Here is a 12,298-nt window from a genome sequence, read left to right on the forward strand (position 1 = left end):
TTAGAGAGAAATACACTGCAGATGTCATCCACCCTAATTGAGGACATTGGGTTGCCTGCTGCTTGTTCTTATCAGTGGTTCAGATTTTTTTTTTTAATTAATTCATTTTCCTTACTGCTAGAATCTGCTCTCATTATTAGTCTATCTTGTCACTCATTTGCATTTCAAGTGCTGGGACTGTGGGGTACCAGCTAGCTGCCTTAGAAGAACACTTCAAGGGGTTACTCTATCAAATAGCAGCACAGTATCACAGTGAATTTGACATCTGGGTTATCTTATTCCCAGATGCTCCATGGTGTCATTAGCAGGATTAATCTTAGCTTTAATTTCATAATGATTCTTATTCTAATATATGTGAATGAACACAAAGTCTCTTGACTCATTATCACCAATTTACCCAAGATATGTAATCAGGCTCTTACATTCACCAACATTTATTTTTGCTAATACATCTAAAATTGTAGATTAAGCAAATACAGTTAGTTCCAGCTGAGTGAATGCCTAGTGAGGTAGCAGTGTAGTATTTATGCTTTAATTAAAGTATATTAATGGTAGTGTCTTTTAAATACATGCTGACCAAAATCTGAAAACAATACATTTATCATTCAAGTGATACCAACCCGTAAATTTTGTCACAGCACCTTCCTGTGACTGTTTATTATTTGCAACCATTTAAAAATAACTCAAAATCTCATTTTATAGTATAATTTTAACCTTTAAAGACCAAGCAAGAACATTTTATTCTTAAGAAAAATCCCTTGACTTCCGAAAGCATACAGAATTTAATTTTTGAAGTTAAATTAAAAATTAAACCCAAATACATTTTATACTGAAACTTTTGATTTTAGTTCCTGTTCTAGGTGGAGCTGTAATATAGAATGGAGTTTATTTTTACAGCTGAGCAGAAACACAAGATTCACTTCCACATCATACAGAGTTTCAAACTCTATTGCATTTTTAAATTGCAAGAAGAAAGCAAAATGTGAAATTCCTATGCACTTTTTTACGATGTCGGACTAAGTTTTTCATTTACCAGCTGTTGTAGCACAGCAGCAAGTAGTGGTTCATTATTGATGGATAAAATGTTCAAACATTTAAAGAAATGAAAGTCAGCTTTGAATTTTTAATTAATTAATTAAAAGTACTGCAAATGCCAGCTTGTTAATTGCTTTGCACCTGCAAGCCAACACAGGTTTTATGCACTCTTTCTTTGAATATTAATTTTTTTTGCATGTCTTCATAATGCTTGGAAAGTCTCCCCTGCAAACATATTAGTAAAGAGTAAATATTGAATCTAAGACAAAACTCACGGCTTCATCTTTCACTGTACACAGAATAGGATTTAAAGGAGGATTTAGATTTCCAAGGCTTCTAATTAAGTAGTGATAATCAGGCTTTCTGCTGAGGGTCACTTCCTGGGAGTAATTTGAGTTATTAAAATGCATGTTTTTATTTGTTCTGCTTTGCGAGCTAAAACTGATCCCTTTTAATATAGCAGCAAATATGCAAATTGGTGTTTCATTATATTATGCAATTTATGGCAATCTTCTCTAATTTACTGAAAGGGCAAGAGCCTGACCTTGTCATTCAACTTTTTTTTTCCTGGTAAGCTAAACTAATTATGTGGATCTTTTTGTGAAACTCTGAAAGTATGCAGCATGGTAAAAAATGTGACAAATTTACCTTGATTATTCATCAAGATGGCCTTCAATTTTGCTTGAATCCTCCTGCAGGGTGATGGATAATTTAAACTTACATATGGGAGCCAATTTGTTTCAGGGTTTGAAAATGGCTTCCTTTTTTCACAGAAATCCTGGAAAGAGCATCTGAAATCATTGAAATAATAAATGTCAGGATTTGAGCTATGGACTAAAAAAAAGTTCATTAAAAATACTTGCATGATGTATTATGAATTGATATGATTTTTCTTTGTGCTATCCTTCAATGCAACTTTTCAGCCAGGTTTTTATCAGTGATACGATGTTCTGCATTTTCACTGTTCCTTTAATAACTTTTCTTTTTAGATTTAACAAACTCACCATTCTTTTATGTTCCTTTTTGCCTTCACCAAGAAGTGTAAAGCAAGTTCTCCTCTGTCAAAGCCAGGAAAGCATGACTTAGTCTTCAGAGACTCTAAGGGAGGTTCTACAATTGCTTCTCTGTTGGTAAATAAACCTTTCCTGCCACTCTGCAGGCTGACCAGCCCTCTCTATCTCAACAGTTTTCTTTTGACTCTTCCTTCTGCTGCGTAACAACCCAGAGTCATGGGATTATTTTGCCATGTTAGATACTTCGGCTGATAAGACTGATTTGAGTGATGTGACTGGACCAGGAGGGATGCAAGAACAACATTGTAAATATTAAAATCCTGAAAGTATCTGAGTTGGAGTGGTCACAAAGGAACAGCTGGTCAGTAACCCTGAACTGAGTCAGGAATGGGAATACCTGGCTTATTCCCAACAGGTGTTTATCCTATTTGTTCTAAAAAAGTCTTCTGTGAAAGAGATTTCACATCTCTAATGCACATTCTTTATTCTCTAAACTTGGTCGGATTTTTTTTTTTTCTACATTGCAGATCTGGTTGATTCCTTCCTTCACATTCTGCAAAGACCAAGTGGCAGCCTTCCTTATGCTGGAAGAAGATTCTTAGAGCCTGGAAGAGGAAAATTGTTGTCCACCAGGGTTTAATCCATGAAGTTGAACACAATTTCCCCTTGATCACGATGACTACTATAACATTGCAGTCATCACTCCCACTAAAGTAACCTGTCCTGCTCATGTTTAAACACAACATGTATTTGTAATGGAGATATGTTCTTAATACTGTGTATCAGCTAGAAAACACAGGTTGTAATACTGTGTTTGAACACCAATCTCCTGGCTTTGGCTTGGGCTGTAAGTTAAAGCAGCAGTGTTCATTGCCATCAGTAGTCAAAGCTTTATTTTTCTTTGTAACAATGATCTAGCTTCTGTAGGCAAAAGTCTTATGTGATGCCGTGTGCTCTGCATGATGGTCAATGAAATATCACTCATCATGTTAGAACTAGATTCATCCTTCGGTTCGCAGAGTGAGGAGCATCAATGTATCCACTTGTAATTATAGCTTTGGCTTCTCCAAGTCTTGTGAATTTAGATTTCCTGTTATTTAAGGTACTCCAGAAGATCAGGCATGTGTGTTTGCATTGGAGGGCAGTACTCACATTGTGACTTTTTTTGGTTTTTTTTCAAAGCAAACTTGAATTATGAAGGAATGTTTTCATGGATTTCTTTGTCTTCTGGAAATGAGGATGAACAATTTGCATCTTATGATGAGGTGGTGAATTTTGATGATGTCAAACCTGACTAGAGAGATGGAAATCCTTTATACTGAACAATAAATTAGTCTGTTAATTACTTAATTCCCAGGCACATAAGAGTCCTGCAAGGGGTAGCAGAACAACTGAACAACTCCCAGGTTCAGGATTTTTAGTACCATTATCTTATAATTGCTGATTGGCACAGGGTTGTGCTCACTGTTCCCAAGGGGAGTCAGCAGTATGTGTGTCTGAGTGGTGAGGATTCCTAGGCAGCAATTTATGCAGTGGTTTTGATAGATGGAAAAAGGCAGTAAGAGTTTATTAGCAGAGTATCATTGTTGAGGGGGAGGAGGGGACCTGGAGCATGTGAATTCCCTAGCCGACAAATGAAAAGAATAAAACTGGAATAAGAAGAGTGGCAATTCAGACACAATCATTTACTCTAGGAAGAAGGCGGAAGTATTTGCTCATGTTTGGCAGGTTTCTTGTTTCGCTTTTTTTTTTTTTTTTTGCTGGTGACTGTATCAGGAGAAAGGCAAGTATCACTAACTAGAGGAGAAAACTAGCAGTATATTTAAATGTTTCATTGTAATGTCCCTTCCTAAGTGAACCTCCATTTAATGTTTAAAGGGCTAAAAATGCTGAGTACACATCAATAAAACAACATAGTTTTAACTTCTAATTAAGTTTTAACTTTGAATATACACGGATGTCAAAGCCACTAGTCTAATCAGTGTCTTTTTTATGTTATTTAGAAATAAGCTAACTTATTTGTAATGAGTAATGAAGATACTGGGAAAAAAAGATGCAACCTACTGCCAGTACAAATCTTCTTGCTTGCCCCTCTGTCATACTTTTAAAAAAATAGTTTATGTATTTATTTTAGTTTAACCTTGGTCCCCCAGTTCACTTGGATGCTCCTAGAGGTTACTGAGTATAATGTTCTGAATGCTCAGTAGTCCCAGGCAGGCTTATTAAATCAGTTTAGTACAGAACTTGTCTTGTTGCCTGCTCTGGGTAACCTGTATTAAGAAATTAAGTTTATATTAGAACTGAGCTGTCTGTTGCCAAGGGCTTTTATAATTGTGGAACAGTCTGTTTTCCTGTTTGTGTTACTCTTTCTCCCCCTGAACTTATTTATTTTAATAATATTTTGGAAGCTACAAAAGTACTGGCAGAATTCTTATTAATATGTTGTTATTAAAAAAGACAGACCTTTAATTGCAGGCAGTTAACACAAAATCTGTTGGCAATGTCTTGAACAGAATGATAGCACTTAGTCATTTTTATTATTATAGTGATGTTTGCAATGTTAGTGCTAGGGAGTTGTCGTGTATTTTTTATGATAAATTCTTTAATACAAACTCTGAATACAGGACTGAATGTTGTTTCTAGTTTTAAAACAAGCAAACAATAAAACAAGCTCCGTGTGAGCATTTAATAGGTATGAACTGAAACTCCTACTAGAAAATGACTTTTTCTGTGGAGGATCTTTTGTTATTTTCCTTGCTTAACAACCCTGCCCCAAAATGCACATTCCAGAACAAAGGAAAGAAAGCTCAGCTTAATATTAAGCTTTCTGAGTGCTTTGCCTCTAAAAGAGTGTTTTGGAACTTTAAGAAGAGAACTTTACAAAAGTTGAAGGGTAGGGGGTTGCAAAGGAGGCCTCTTCAACTCTGAGCATTCCTTTGCAAATCAAGGATTCTCTGTAGTATTAAAAATTTAGTGTAGACCTCTAAAAGGTGGAGCTATTTTATAGAACTGTTGGGGAGAGAAAAAAGGCAAAACAGTATTTCTTGTCTATAAATATAGTAGGCTCTCAGGAAAAAATGAAAATCCCATGAATCCCATTAAATCCACCAGACTGATCTGGTACAACAGAGAGAAGAAGCTGGACTTAGCAAAAAAAGAAACCGTGACCTTACAGGCAAGAGCCACATATTCATCTGAGACCCCGGCACTCTAATTTCACTGGGCAAAGTGGCTTCTTAGTGAAATGACATGTCTCTGTGTGGAGCCTTTTAACACACCAGTCAGTGAGGACTAGAGAGTACTGATGTATCTTCCAGCTAACTTTTGCTCTTTATCAGTTAGCTTTGGTGAAAGCACTGTTAACGCCCACAACACTAGACAAGTATAACTGGTACTATACTGATGTGTGCTGTGAGTTCCCACTGTGTGGTCATGCAACACAGAACACTCTTTTTCTGTTTGATTTTGACAGTTTTCTCCGCTTATGAGTCAGTGTGGTATTAAAAGGCACATGTGAAATGCAAAGAACCACCTCAATGGGAAGTTTGATGCATTGGAAACCAAATTATCTATTCTTTGCTGTGGGACAGTAGCATTGAGGAGTGTGGGCTGACACGGCTGCAGCTGGTTCCCTGCCCAGCCTCAGAGGAGCCCCAGCTGTGTAAGGCCACAGAGCCCATTGTCACTGTCTGCAGGGCCCAGAGCTCTGCCTCCTGTGAGCCTCCCTGGAAAATCGGCAGGTTTCAGCGGGGGAAGTGATACTCATCTTGTGTAGGCTCTGGTCTGAATGTAGATGTGCAGAGACACATGGTGACAGTCATATCGCATAACTGGAGCATGGTGCTCCAACAGGCTGATTACATTTCTCATCTTACTTCCTCTTCCCTCTGGTGAATAGACATTTGGTTCATACCTAGGTCCTCTTCACAGACAGCATTAGCTATGGTTGGTTATTAAAGTCAAAAAGTGTTTGGACTTTTTTCATCCTGTTTAAAGTACTTCAATTTTTTAGCATGTATACCTTGAGGATTTAAGTCATAGCCTTTCCTTGTTCCTAGGCATGTATGAGCTTGTGCGGTTCTTCCATGTTGCAACTAGTTAGTAAGAAAGGTGCAGAAACATGCTGGAATAAAAGACTGAGAATTGCAAGAAGCTGGCAGACACTGTGCCATACTATGAAATATGTTCTGTATTTTTCCATCATAATGAAGGAGTTTGGGAAAGCTGAATGCTGTTACATTGTGTGTGTGCTTTAAGCACAGGTATTCTGAAAGGGGAAAATGCTAAACTGTTCTGGAGTTGAAAGCTTATCATTCATGGAAATGTAGCAAGGTGAAAGTGATAAATCTGATTTTTTTTTCATCCAGAAGTGAGTTTACCTAGAAACGTTTCTCTTCCTTCCCTTGTCAGCACTTGCCACTGTGCCGTTTGTTACTGCTTGTAGGCTGTTGGGCCTCTGTGGCAGGGACCATCAGCTTTTGTGTATTTCATTAGTCCAGACTGGGAAATTATGGCGCTTAGAAGACAGAGAAAAACCAAGGAAAAAATGTATTTTTTGGTCATGGGAACAATAGGGATGACTGAAATCCAACTCTAAGAACATGGTTCTCAGTTGATGGAGATTGGTTTAATTCCTTCTGACAGTAGCAGTGCTTGGTAGACTTCTCAGATGTTCCACTGGATATGTATGTTTCACTTGGATATATATGTTCTTAGGACGTCACTTTCACATTTGAACTGATGGTATGGCCTAGTTTATACTTTAAGTTACTGCTGTAAAAAGAATGAAAAATACAGAACATAAACTTTGCTGCATGATATTTGTATTCACAACTCTGGACGATTAATTTTCTCACCAAGGAATGAGGACAGAAAGCTTGTTTTTCTGGGGGAGGGGGCAGGGACAGGGAAATAGAAAATTGCTCATGTGCCGTGGACCGGCCAGTGCTCTGCTGCTCTGAAGATGCTCCATACCCACAGCTGTGGCTGAGGACTGTGGGATTGCCCTGTGGGAGAATGAGAGCAGCTTGCTGGGGGGCTGTACTGCCCTTCTGTCACCTGCAGAAGTGGTGTCAAGAGCTAATCTCACCCGCCGGGATCCTTGCTCTGCTCTCCAGGGTATTGTGGAAGGATCGTAATCAGTGATTTCAGGCTAGATGTCCAGCTGTGTGGATGTGATGGCAGCATGAGCTAACAGTGTGGCCCTGCTCCTGCCTGGAATTTCCTAGGTACAAATATGTTGCCAAGTCTTCTAGAAGGTGTGGAGCCTACTGCATATGCTCTGCCCAGGTGCAATGGACTAAATCCAGTCCTCTGGGGATGTATTTCACCTGTATGCTCTTGAAACCCTGGACAAGTTTATAAATCCCTTGAATTTCACTGACAGAAAGCTTCTGGGTCAAAGACAAAACCTTTAAAGAAACCCAGAAGTAGGAGTACTTTCATCAGATCCCTCCCAGGAATCTGCAGTTGGACAGACTTTCCCCTTTCTATTTCAGAGCTGCTCCTGTTTTCTTTCCTCTCAGTGGCTTTCCCGCCCTATCTTTTGTCTGTGTTGCTAAGTGCAGTAGAAGGTAGTGTATTTCTTTGCTGAGTGGAATACTCTTCATTAGTCCAGGGTCCAACATTTCAATTCTTTCTTCCCTGCTTTTATTTAAGTAGTGAAAAAAGGTGGAGTTCTGTTGTGAAGTGGCGAAGTATTCAAGACACAAAGTACCTCAAATTTAAACACATCCGGGAAGACTTTTAAAAAAACAAGAGAGTGAAAAATCAAGAAGGAAAAATATAAGAAAGGACACATCCTAATCAAACCTAAGGTTCATACTCTTCCCCTCCCCCCCCCCCCCCATGCTCTTTTGGAGGGTGGGGCAGGGGAAGGTTTATTACATCTAGCATGCAGAGTGACAGTCCTGTAGCAAAGCGATTCAATGCTGGAGAGTTTGCAGGCAGAATTCAATAGCACAAAGGTTTTCAGAAAGTATTTTTCTTCCCCCCCCCCCCTTTTTTTTTCCTACAGCAACGATTCCTAGCCATTCATCATGAAGCACTAAAAATCAAAGAGCAATATTCACGAGCCTCCTAGTACAGTATGTTAAACCCTGATAACTGTCAGGAAGAGGCTGTCTGAAAGGGAAGAAGAGCCAGGTAGCAGCACAGAAAACAAAAAACATGTTGGGAGAAAAAACACTGAAGAATAAAAGGAGAGAAAATGTGCCAAGCAAAGGGGGCCAAGCAGTACACTTGCATTATATTTGTCATGCTTCCATTTTGTTAACAAGAGAGATATGTTACACCAGTGTAAAATGTGAGTTCTGGAGTTCTGTCTGTTTTCACAGAACCCTGGAGTGACCATGTATGCCAGTGGTAGATACAGTTCTTACAAATTGCTCTCCACAATCTGGAAATATGTTAGTTTGAATTTATTCAACTAATGTTTTATGAGAACATCTTTCAGCCTAGGGCTGGCCTATGAACAGTTTGCTGTGAAGATTTGATGTTCAAGATATGAACTGTTTTCAGTAGATGCATAGGAAATTCCGAATATGTCTCTTTTCTCTCTCTGGAATATTGTAAGTTTTGACGTTGGGTTCTGAGATGTACTCTCTCATTTGTAAAATCTAAGGTCCTGTTCAATGGACATTCTCTCATATTTTTTTAACACTACCTTTTGGTGAGAAGCTGTCATAATACAGGTCTAGAATATTTCTCAATAGTAAGCAGGAAGCAGGTGATTTTTTATTTTTATTTTTAGTGTATTCCAATTTGAGTGAATATTTATAAGATGTTTTCTGCAGAATACTCCTGACTCCAGTCTTAGCATTGTTGAGGCTAGATGGCTGGTAGCACGTTAAGGAGAACAGGGCTTCCCCATAGACCTCCCAGAAGAGTACACCTACCTGATGGACTCCCATGATGTCTCCATGTGGCAAGTCCCCCTGTGCTTTTCCTTTTCTCTGTCCGATCCAATTTGGAGCTGTTTCCAGCCATTTTCTTTATTTCAGGGGAATATTATGAACAAATAAAATGCATGCATGCGAGAAAACGGAGCTGTCTTGACAAGCGCAAAATAAAAAATGACCATACCAGAATGCTTTGGTAGTGAGCAGAGACTTCTGTGATAAATAAAAATTGAACCCATTGTTATAGATAGTAAATTCTGCTAGATTATTTTAGATGTCCCATAGCCACCAAAAATATGATAATGAAATATTTGGTCTCTAGAAAGGCTTTCAGCTTTATGCCTCTCTTTCTAATTGAAAGTGTGTTAGGATATCCTCAACATACCAGTATTAATCATGAGAGTTGTGGTGATGATTGTTTGTAGCCGTTCCAGAAATCTTGTTTGCCACTTCATAGATGATACTCAGAGAATGTGCAAGAATACACCGGTTTTGATACCCACTTGTCAGTTTAGATTCTCCCTACTCTTTTAAGAGTCTTAAGAACACTATTGCTTAGTGGGAATGTTTTTGATTGATGCTTGGCTTCTCCCACATCTCTAGTCATCACATGTGTCAGTGTCTAGCTAGTTAAGAGAACACATGAAAAGTTTCTTTCCAACCTAGGATCATTTTATTTCTTAAACCAGCTAGTAGGAATTATCCTCTGCTTTTCTGGGAGATAATGCTGCTTTTAAAACAAGCTCATCATCCACTAATCCATTTTCAAACCCTGTTAGGCAATCTGGGTTAAGTAGAGTATAACAGTTATCCTGCTGGATTGATTGTGTAGAGTTAGATCTTTTGCATATGGGGAGCCCAAGACCCCGGGGTCTAATAGTAATATTGCCTTCTCCATGAATAATTTATCGAATCTGTAAAGACTGTGTTCTATTACAAAATGTAGATTGGAGGGAAGGGGCTGTATTTTTTTTTTTTTTTTTTTTTAAGGTTCTGCAAAACTTGCACAGGCAAACCTGAAACATGACCAAACAGATGTTGGGAATGAAACTTACAAATTTTGTTTAAATCTGGAGTGAACTGGGCTTAGCTTTTCCGTGGTTATTGTTCTCCAGCAGCTTCATGTAGTGATAATTTATTCAGAAGCAACCAAGTTCCTGTTCTTTTGCAAAGTTATCTAGTGCTCACTTAGATTGTGCTGGTACCAAGCCTGTATTTGAATCCCAGTTCTGGTTTGGTGTCATATCTCAAACTCAAACCTTGCCTAACCATTGTCCCCAGGGCCCTGTGCATATACAGTTGCTTGTAATTATATGTAGCTGTTGTAGCTTTTGAGGAATATCTAGTGTTCTTGTTTCTAAGTAAGAAAAAATCAGTTTGTGTTGGTACTGAAGGTGTTTGAAAAAACATTCTGTAAATCTGTATTTTTCTATTGTGGTAAAAGTATAAGTAAAAGAGCAAACAAAATAGACAAATGTTCCATAGAAACACTGAAGGTATGTGTATCACTCTAGTGTTCAGAAAGTCAATATAAGCGAACCTCAAGTAAGCCTCTCTGTTCTCTGAAGAAGCACACGTTGTTCTGCTCTCAGTAATTCTGAGTGTAATAGGATTGTAATGCACAGTGATCAGGAAAAACAAGGGGCAGAATTCAGTGCAGAAGAGCTGAATTTACTCAACCCAATCATGCAGGTACGGATGAATACTCATCTTCATTTTGCATTTCCTCCCTATCTAAAACAGGTGCAGCTGGATGAATCAAAGAAAGAAAAGAACATTTCAATTCCTGTATTCATAGTGTTTTAAACAATGCATAAAATAAGTTTTTATTCATTATCTTGTTTTGCTTGTCTTTCCCTGCTTCTAGCGGGGTGAAAATTGGAAAAAGAATGCAAGGATCACGTTGTTTGTGTCCTACCGTGCTTGCTGTCTGCAGCCTTTTCCTACCCTCCAAGGCATCTCTATCAGGTAGTTTCTACAGCTCTCACAGATTCATTGTGGTAGTGTGAACAGCTAGATAGCAAATGCATTTCCCATTCTGACTTTGGATGTCCCAAAACCTTAAAAAATTAAGCAGAGGAAAGAAGCTATTTTGCCAGATCAGGACCAGGGCCTCTTCCATCTCTCATGTTAGTTTGTTTTAATCTCTAGTCTATTGGTTTCTCTGGAGTGGCTGTCTGCCAATCTTTCACTGGGTCACTTAGCTTTATGTAGTTAAATCTGTATGAAAACAGAAGCCTCAGTGTTATTCTTGTGCTTCCCAAGCCACTTGGCAAGAAGGTATTCTTGGATGGCCTTTTGGTCTGGATTTATCCAGAAACTCCCTTGTTGCCTATGGTTCTGATTATTTTATTTCTGCAAGATCCCACTGTGACCAGTATATGTTTTAAGGAGGTGCAGATGTGCTTCTCAGTGTCAGATACATGACCTCTTCAATTTCCTAACTCCTGGTGCTGTATCCTAACCGTGTCACAAAACCACATTGACTTCTTGCCTTAAATTTAGGTTTCCATTTCTGCACTGTGAACAAGAGAGCTGCTTAGTCTGAGTCTGAGTATGTGAAGAGAAGTGAGATTTGTTCCTCAGAAATGCTTTTCTTTATATCCCTTTTTAAAATATCATCCACAAATACTCTTGTAACAACATGAGCGGTGTTAGTCAGTATATGAAACAGCTCTACCTTTACCAAAGACAGAAATTACAGTGACTCCTGAAGAAAAAAAAGAATTCTAAGATAATAGTAGAGTAATCATATTCTCAAATCTCAGCATTTTTCTCCTCCTTTAATGACAAATGTCCTTGTTTTAAGAATTTCTTTTTAAATTTAATTGCAGATTTTATACATCATAGTATCTGCAAGTATTCCATCCATGAGTAATGTTACAGCCACTTTAGCTGTTCCTTACCTCCATTTACACTTGATTTTCTGTCTTTTCCTGGTAGTGTTTCTTATTCATCTTATTCCTTCCTATTTTTGTTCTCAGAAGACGTAAGTAGTTTTTACTTAGGCTTTGCAATATACATGAAATGATAGACACTCAGCATTATTTCTAGGACTGTGTAGGTGAAAAGGTGTGGTTTGATGTTCTTGGTTTTTCTCCATTGAACAAGTAGAGGGATTATTTTCTCCTTAATTCAATAGTAACATAAAGGTATTTTCTTAAAACTTCCCAAAACAAGCAGATGAAGAAATCTAAAAAATCATGCTTGGGCAAGGATGTAAAAACAGGGTACTCTTAATGTGAATTGTTTCACAAACATAATGGCTGAGACACCCCAAAAATAAGTTTACTATAATTAAATCATTTACGCAGGAGATTCCTAGCACAGAATATCTTTGACTCAGCTGAC

At 38.2% G+C, this 12,298-nt stretch overlaps 1 long non-coding RNA gene across 1 annotated transcript in view; it reads right to left on the bottom strand.

Annotated features, from left to right (window-relative positions):
* Positions 1 to 3,776: 3,776 nt before the first annotated feature.
* Positions 3,777 to 12,298, bottom strand: part of LOC308071368 — a 39,505-nt gene continuing 30,983 nt past the window's right edge. Inside the window, exon 2 of the long non-coding RNA XR_013931117.1 lies at positions 3,777 to 12,268. This is a non-coding gene — a long non-coding RNA (uncharacterized lncRNA). The remainder of the gene's footprint in view (positions 12,269 to 12,298) is intronic.

The sequence above is a fragment of the Falco punctatus genome (genome assembly GCF_963210335.1).
Source record: "Falco punctatus genome assembly, chromosome: 11".
Lineage (NCBI taxonomy): Eukaryota > Metazoa > Chordata > Aves > Falconiformes > Falconidae > Falco > Falco punctatus.